We start from the raw sequence: 9,528 nt of genomic DNA, 5'->3' as shown, positions 1-9,528 counted from the left end.
GTATTATGATACAGCTGCTTTGTGAATCCCATTTCCTGAAATATCAGGGTAAAAGAAAGACTCTATACTTCCATTGAAAGAGCCTTCCTGGTAGTACATTGATTAAGAGCTCAGCTTCTAACCAACATTTTGGTGGTTCGAAGCCACCAAGTGATCCATGGGAGGATGTGGCAGTCTGCTTCAATAAAGATTACAGCTTAGGAAACTCTATGGGACAATTCTACTCTGACCTAAAGGGTCACCATAAGTTGGAATCTACTTGAGGGCAATCAGTTTATACCTCCACTGAGAGCCCAAGAGTAGTCTGGGTTATTGGGTAATTCATCATTTGAATAGTTTTTATCATGGCTAATGACCTCATGTAATTTCAACTGACTTCTTTCTTATCATGAATCAGTTCACAATTTTCTTATTAAATTATTTTTCATTCAAGTCAGCAACAGAAAAGAATTAAGGAATGCTATGGATTAATTTATTCTATTTCCTGACAGCTATCAAAAAGCAGGTTATGTAGCCATTATAATTCCACTGTGCCATTTCCATTCACTGTTCAGAGTTAAGTTTTCAGCTCAAATCCAAGTCGTACTCTATAATTAATGCTCACAATACTACCTACTGAAAATAATTGGCTTTCATTTTTTAACTATAAACAATACTGTCTTTCAATATGCAACTGTAGACCAAAACTTTCAAAATAAATTCATTTGCTTTATAAATTGAAACATTTTCCCCTCACAACTCTCCCAGTAATTCTCATAGAGTTGCAATTGTTAAGAATTCAAATTTAAATACAATAATGATAAGATTTGTACTGAAGTCTACACAGCACATGAATTGAATTTTCTTTGATTCTAATTTACTTATAGGAAATTCAACTCAAGGTAATACAATCAGTCTCCTAAATTCCTTTGCCAAATGTTGAAAGTACTCAAGGATGCTTATTGTGCTAAAAGGAAATTTAAATTTACAAACACAATATGACTAATTTTATTCACTTAAATCTTCTTTAATTTTTTTATTTAAATAGATATTGTAGATAAGGAATTCTTTCAAAATATGTAACCTGTTTATATGACTTAATTGAAAGTATATTGATTTAAATTAAAATGCAATAAATCCAAAATATCATGGAAACATTCAATTAAGAATATACTGCCAAATTTAATGGCCTCCTCCCCCTTTTTGAATTTTAAATGAGAAAGGGAGAAGAAGAAAGAAAAGAAAACAAGCACCAAAAAAAAAAAAAAAAGAAAAGAAAATATTTTAAATGTATTGAATTTGATGTTGAGAATTTAGAAGAATGAGGGGGAAAAAAAGTATGCACAGGCTAATTTAATAGCTAGGACTGATAAATTTATGGTGAAATTAACCCTAGTTCAGTACATAGCTTCACCACTTAGTACCTATGCATCACTGGACAAGTCTTTTCATTTCTTTAATTAATGATATTTATTTCACAAATTTACTGTAAGCTTTAAATCGTGTAGTACTTGAAAAATATTGAACACTGTGCCTGGTATGTGGTGATTGCTTAAAAAAAAAAAGAAAAATGTTTGCTGACATGGTGATGCTGATGACACTATTAGGTAATGGTTGATGTAGGGTACTAGATAGGACAGAAGTGTTCTTCTTTAGAATCAGAATGAAAAACACATAATTAAAAATGAAATCCTAAGTCTCACTATTTCAATTTTAAACCATTCCACTTTGAAAAATGAAATCCAACTTAAATATACAAAAGAATACATTTTTTCCCAAAGCCCATTTAGAAATCATAGCAAACAAGCAAAATTTTCTTTCCTTTGTTTAGCACCAGCCTGACATCCTAGTACCAGCACAATGTGCAAATGTATTATATACATTGGATGACAACTCATTTTTACTAGTAGACTTTAAAAACTAATGTCCAATAGTAAAATTGAAAAAAAAAAAAAAAAAGAAAACAAAAACAATTTACATAAAGTATGCAAACAAAAACAATCTACTTAATTTCTGAAAAAATAGACTTTAAGGTGAAAAACCACATGAGACAAAGAAGGTCACTATATGCTGATGAAAGGGTCAATTGACCAAGAAGACAACACAATAATAAATATCTATGTACCCAATGAAAGTGCTCCAAAATACGTGAAGCAAATATTAATTGAATTGAAATGGTAAATAGACAACTCTACAATAGTAGTAGGAGACTTTAACACACCACCTTCAAGGAGCAACAAATCAACTACTCAACAAAGATACAGAAGAACTCAGCATCACAATCAACCAACTCAACCTCAGAGACATATAAAGAATATTGCACCCAACAAAATTCTAGCCAATAAAAGCACAATTTACATTCCTCTACAGTGTACATGGATCATTCTCTAGAATAGATCATATGTTAGGACATAAAACAAGCCTCAATACATTTTTTTAAAAAAATAAAATACTACAGAGCATCTTCTTGGACCACAATGCTATAAAATTAGAAACTAATAATAGGGAAGATCAAGGAAAAAACATCAAATGTGTAAGTTGAACAATACTCTGCTCAAAAACTACTGGGTAATAGAAAAAATAAAAAGTGAAAAAAAAAATTCCTAGAAACAAATGACAATGAAGATACATCTTACCAAAACCTATGGGACACACTGAAAGCAGTACTCAGAGGTCAGTTTATAGCAATAAATGCATACATCAAAAGAGAGGAAAGAAACAAAATCAACACTCTAACTCAGTAACTCTAACAATGAGAAAAAGAACAACAAAAGAATCCTACAGTATCTAGAAGTAAGGAGATAATAAAGATCAGAGCAGAAATAAATGAAACAAAAAAACAGAGAAAATGAACAAAACAAAAAACTGGTTCTTTGAAAAGATCAACAAAATTGACAAACCACTGGCCAATCTAAAAAAAGAAAAGAAAGAGAAGGTGCAAGTTACATGAATAGTAAATGAAACGGGTATCATCACAACAGAACTAACTGAAATAAAAAAAGATATAGACAGAATATTATGAAAAACTGTACACCAACAGATTTGAGAACTTAGAAGAGATGGACAAGTTTCTGGATTCACATGACCTATCTAAACCATACCATTCAGGGATAGAATGCTTGATCAGACCCATAACAAAGGCAGAAATTGAACAGGTCAGGGAAAAAACAAAAACAAAAACAACAACAAAAAAAACTTCCCACAAGAAAAAGTCCTGGCCCTGATGGCTTCACTGAAGAATTTTACAAAAGATTCAGGGATGAGTTGACACCTATACTACTCAGCCTATTCCAGAACATAGAAAAAGATGGGAAACTCTCAAATTCATTTTATGAAGTAAGCATAACACTAATACAAATACCAGAGACACACACCACTGAAAAGGAAACTTACAGACCAATATCCCTCATGAACATAGATGGAAAAATCTTCAACAAAATCCTAGCCAACAGAATCTTACAACATATCAGAAAATAATACATCCTGACCAAGTGGGTCTCACACCTGGTAGGCAAAGATGGTTCAACATCAGAAAAACAATTAGTGTAATTCACCACACAAACAAAACAAAAGAAAAGAACCATGTGATTATATCAATAGATGAAGAAAAGGCATCTGAAAAAATCGAACACCCGTTCCTGTTCAGAACTTTCAGGAAAATAGGGATAGAAGGAAAATTCCTCAACATAATAAAGAGCATATGTGCAAAGCCAACGGTTCCATTCCACCCCTCCTCCAACCAAGTCTCCCATTCTTGATTCACATTATCCATCAACAATTTTGAGTTCATCTCATATGCCTAAAATTTACAAATCTTCCTTTTAAGAACCAGACCTTCAGATAATTATAAAATGCTTTAAGAAGATAATCAAGTTTAGGGTAATTTTAATTTAGCTAGTAGGCTATAGAGAGTTTCCTAAGCTGGAGAAACATTGCCACCAGGCTCCTCTATTTTAGGAAATAACCTGGACCATCAAATATTATGAAAATTAACCCAACAGAATTGTGGTTAAGTGTATACACCCTTCTTTTCTCACTTCTCCATGCATGTCCTTCAGAAGCTATGAGCTTTCTCAGACAGGACATTTCCATGAGGAAGAATTTTCTTAGACTGAAAATTATTTTCCATTTTTACAGGTGAAGCAACAGACACAGAGGGGCTAAATAACCTTCCAAAAGTTAGATAATAACTTGCACAGCTGGGCCACACAACCAGGCAACTCTTAACTGCTGCATGCAATGAACCCTAACTCTTTTCACTCTAATTATCAAAATGGTTTTGCTTGAATCAAGAAGATTTGATCTGGTGAGCCCTAACTTTTATTTTAGGACCTAGTCATTCATATGTGGGAGCTCTGGTAGGAGCTGCCAGCAACTCTTTTGGAAGATGCAGCCCTTGGTTTTCTGTTGATGGTTCTTCCTAGTCAACACTTAGGTGGCTGCTCCTAAAGCTACGTGCTACTAGGAGCAACTCATCAGCTCCATGAAGTTGCTAGTTGAAAATGAAGAGAAACAGGGACACGTGTATTTGTAAAAAAAAAAAAAAAAAAGAAAAAGAAAATTGGATTCTAAAGGTATCAATGAATCAGATGATAGAAAAAAAAATTATAAAACTCTAACAACATCCCCACTCCTCTAGCACTCTAATTGCTTCTATCTGTGCTATTGTTTAGCTCTGTTTCACTCTGGGAAATAAAATTTATGATCAGACCTTTTATTTTAATGACTATCTTGAACATTTGGGAGCTCTAGTGGCACAGTAGACAAGGTGGCCGAGTGGTTAAGGCAATGGAATGCTAATCCATTGTGCTCTGCATGAGTGGGTTCAAATCCCATCCTTGTCCGACAGTTAGTCTATTTTTTGAGCTTTGGTAGCATAGTGCCTAAGGCACTTGACTGCTAACCAGAAGGCTGGCAGTTCAAACCCAGCAGCCACTCCTGGGAAGGTAGGTTGGGCAGTCTACTTCCGCAGTGATACCGCCTCGAAAACCCAAGGAGGGGTCGCTATGAGTCGGGGCTGACTCGAGGGCACATAACAACAACAACAGTAGCACAGTGCCTAAGGCATTTGACTGCTAACCTGAAGGCTGGCGGTTCAAACCTAACAGCCACTCCCCAGAAGGACGACTGGGCAATCTACTTCCATAGAGACACTGCCTCAGAAACACAAAGAGGGGTCGCTATGAGTCAGAACCAACTCGACAGCAGTGAGTTTGAGTAATTATACTGAACATTTAGTTGGGACTTACTATGTACCAGGTACTGTGCTGACTGTCTTTTTCATAAGCCAGTAGCTAATAACCCTTGAAAATTCACAAAGTTTGAACTGCAGGTGAGTTAGGAGATACACACATTTCTACCTGTAGGTGACAGAAGAATGTTGGCACCAAACATCAGCAACTCTCACGTGTCAGCAATAGTTGTATGCAAAGTCTCTGCAGCCTAGGTCTTTTCTGTCCTCCTTCCCTACTTTCTTGTCCGTACAATTCTAAACCATAGTAAAAAAGGAAAAAAAAAAAAAAAAAACTCTAGTGATCTCTCCTCTTGCCCTTTCATTTTATTGTTGAGAAAATTGAAATAAAAAGAAATTAAGTAGCTTGATAAAGTCAGACAGTTAAAGATGAAAAAGCATTAAAACAAAAATAAATATGGGGTATTGAATATTTTTAAAGGGCCTTGGTTTTGCTTACCAAATGGTTGGTGGTTCAAATATACCCAGTGGCTCTGTAGGAGGAAGACCAGTTGATCTGCTCCCATAAAGATTACAACCTATAAAACCCTGTGTGGTAGTTCTACTCTGTCATATGTGGTTGCTATGAGACAAAACCAACTTGATGTTACCTAATAGCAACACCAACAACTGAATATTTTACAGAAGGTTGTTGTTGTAGTTGCTGTTGTGTGCCATTGAACCAGACCCGACTCATAGCGACCTCTCCTTGGGTTTCTGAGGCAGTATCACTACAGAAGTAGATTGCCCAACCTTCCTTCCAAGCAGTGGTTGGTGGGTTTGAACTGCCAGACTTCTGATTAGAAGTCAAGTACTTTAGGCACTATGCTACCAGAGAACTTCACATAGTTTAATTATTAAAATCCAACTCTCTCTCACTGCTATCAATTCCAAGGTAGAGTAAATAAATCACAGAACCATAGTTTTTCAAAGGTTAAAAATATCAAAACCAAGTTACTTGCTCCATATCCCATGGACATCTCAGTAGTAAAACCAGCAGCAAAGTCACTGTTGACAATATTATTTCAGCCTCTCAAAGTCCAGAATGTCTCCTGCTACTTACCTTGACATTTAGCTCTTTGCATCTGGTGGTGTACAACATTTTAAGACCCATTCCTCTTATGACTGAGAGCATACTATATGACAAGAATTGAGTGATGAACAAGACAAGCAAGGTCTCTATCCTCAAAAGAATAACATTTCTGTGGGCAATCCAGATAATAAACATAAGCAAATATATAACAAGAACATTGCAAATTGTTTTTATGAAGAAAATAATCCAGCAGTGAGATAGTGAAATTAGGTAGTCACTCTGTTGAGGTGACATTTGAGCTGAGACAGACAGAATGTGAATGAGTTAGATATGCCAAGTGCTGTGGGAGAAACATTTGGGCAGAGGGACCAGAGGGACTGTTCTGCTCTGGGTAAGGAGTGTGTGCTGTCTCTATGAAGAAAGGGAGGAAAGTGTTCCAGGCAGAGGGAGAAGCAAATGCCAAAGTCAGGGCATAAAAACTCAGGGCACTTTCCAGAAAATATTCATAGTTCAGGGAGGCAGGAAGAGCTTGGGTGTAAGGGAGGAGAAGGAAGAATCCTCACACTGACAGATAAGAAGAGGCCAGATCAGTACCAGCCCTGAATGCTCTTCTAAGATATGAAAGCTACAGAGGCATTGTGAGCTTTTACACAATACTGTGTTTGTTTATTTTGAACAGAATTTTGACTAGTTGATTCCAATTTTAACGGTGACAGAGAAACATTTTTTTTTTTTTTTTTAAAGAGCTATCGGGGTTGTCTTCAAAAGGAAAAGAATCAAAATTTGCTCTTTTTGTAAGTTCAGATTTTAAAGAAAGTGTGAAATGTGGTATTTTAACTTTTTAAAACATCAATTCAATTTTTGAAACTTTTAAATTTTGCATCAACCTTTAAAATATTGAATATATTTTTTATAGCTTATCTGCCTACTTTCACTCTTTCTTATTGATTGATTTCTTTAAGAGGTATTTGTTGTTGTTGTTGTGTGCTGTTGAGTGTGCCAACTCATAGCGACCCCTCCTTGGGTTCCCAAGCAGTATCACTACAGAAGTAGATTGCCCAACCTTCCTTCTGAGGAGTCACTGGTGGGTTTGAACCTCCAGCCTTCTGGTTAGCAGTCAAGTGCCTTAGGCACTATGCTACCAGAGCTCCCAAGAGGTATTTAGGAGTACTTTAAAAACAAAATGAAAAAACAAACAAAAAACTTATCATCTGTTCCAGGTGGTACTGCTATTGTAGTATATCACTTCTGAATGGGACGAATCATAGTACAGAAGGAAGTCTTTTAATTCCCATTGCAAATGACTAGAATTTTTTCCTATTTATAGTCATTAATTCACAAGGGAGAAACAACTGCTTTAGAGAGGATTGATTTGTTTTATTTTAATTAGAGAGTTACAGAATGACTAAACTTAGGTCAATAAGTCCATCTAAAACATTTATTGAAATTTTACAAGGTTCAATGTGCCATAAAGCCAAAAATACTCACTGCCATCAAGGTGATTCCAACTCATAGTGACATCCTTGGATTTTGAAGGCTGTACATCTTTACAGAAGCAGCTGCCTCATCTTTCTTCTGCAGAGCGGCTAGTGGGTTTGTACCACTGACCTTTTGGTTAGCAGCCAAATGCCTTAACCACTGCACCATTAAAGCTCCTTCAAGTGCCATATTGGATGCTTTTTGGTGATTACTCAGAATGAAAACATTAGGACTATAATTTGTTGTTGTTGTTGTTATGTGCTGTCGAGTCAGACCCAACCCATAGCGAACCCTCGTTGGGTTTCTGAGGCAGTATCACCATGGAAGTAAATTGCCCCATCTTCCTTCCGAGGAGTGGCTGGTGGGTTGGAACTGCCAGCCTTCTGGTAAGCAGTCAAGTGCCTTAGGCACTATGCTACCAGAAATTCAGGTATATATAAAAAATAACTAATAATACAAGATAACATAGGATAAATCAAAATTAGAATGCCAGACCAAAAATGGCCCTGGAGAATAAATTGGGGAGCAGATATTCAAAATAGTCATCAGAGTTGGGGTTCAGACTGAACTTTGGAAAAAAAAAACAGTTTGAGATAGTTGGATAGTAGTTGTTGTTGTTGTTGTTATTTGCCATCCAGTCGGCCCCGACTCATAGCGACCCCTCCTTGGGTTTCCGAGGCAGTATCACTACGGAAATAGGATTGCCCAACCTTCCCTCCGAGGAGCGGCAGGAGGGAGAAAGTAGTGTAGACTGAAAAAATATTCTAAGTACAAAACAATTTCTCCAGTCTAAATTATTTGCCTCTAAGTCACAGCAATCCATGGATAAAAATTGAATCACATTAGTAATAGTGCTTTTCTTTTTTTCTTTCTTTGTGTTTCTGGCCTGCCATACAAAAAAAAAAAAAAAAAAAAGCTGGAATTCCATTCCCTCCAAAAAAATGCACACTCTCACTTCTTACTCAGTTATTTTTGCAAGTTCTAAGAAAGTGTTAGGGGGCATTGGTGGTTCAGTGGTAAAATTCTTGCCTTCCATCTAGGAGATCTGGGTTCAACTTTCAGTCAATGAACCTCATGTACTGCCACCACCTTTTTGTCAGTGGAGGTGTACATGTTGCTATGATACAAGCAAGGTTGGGCAATCCTACTTCTGTAGTGATACTGCCTCGGAAACCCAAGGAGGGGTTGCTATGGGTCGGGGCCGACTCAATGGCACATAACAACAACAACAACAATGATACTGACAAGTTTCAATAGAGCTTCTAGACTAAAAGACTAGGAAGAAAAGTCTGGTGATCCACTTCCCAAAATTAGCCAATGAAAACCCTATAGATCACAATAGTCTGATTCATAGTCGATCATAGTGTTTGTGCAGAACCTACAGTGTTTCATTCCATTGTGTACAGAGTTGACATGAGTCAGGGACCAACTTGATGGTGGCTAACAATAATGATAATAAAGTGTTGCTCAGGTGCTCAGTATATGTAGTGCCTATCACTTCTCACTCCTTTTATGAATGATGATAAAACCTCTGCCATGGAGTAGATTTGATTTGAGTGCGTCTCAGATACTGGTGCATTCCACAGGAGATCTGCTTTCCAAAGACCAGTCTCTACTTCCCATTTTCTACCACTTCACTGCTGCTGATATGTGGAAAGTCTCAAATGTCAAATGCTCACTATATTCTCTCCAGTCTACCCTGTACAAACTCACTAACAAAATGAGAAGAATCCTTTTGTTCCAGGATGGTTCTATCATCTGTTACATGAGCTCAGAAATAAAACTAACTTGGAAGCAATGCCTTTTT

General features: G+C 36.5%; 1 non-coding gene across 1 annotated transcript; it reads left to right on the top strand.

Moving 5' to 3' along the window:
* The first annotated feature begins 4,741 nt into the window (after nucleotides 1-4,741).
* On the top strand, nucleotides 4,742-4,823 carry TRNAS-GCU. The gene has a single exon. It is a non-coding gene; the product is annotated as a tRNA-Ser (tRNA).
* Nucleotides 4,824-9,528: the final 4,705 nt, after the last annotated feature.

Source organism: Orycteropus afer, unplaced genomic scaffold (genome assembly GCF_000298275.1).
Source record: "Orycteropus afer afer isolate SDZICR_OR568_19922 unplaced genomic scaffold, OryAfe1.0 scaffold00184, whole genome shotgun sequence".
Classification (NCBI taxonomy): Eukaryota; Metazoa; Chordata; class Mammalia; order Tubulidentata; family Orycteropodidae; genus Orycteropus; species Orycteropus afer.
Note: the sequence above shows the minus strand (reverse complement) of the source record. Positions and strands in the feature narration are given on the sequence as shown.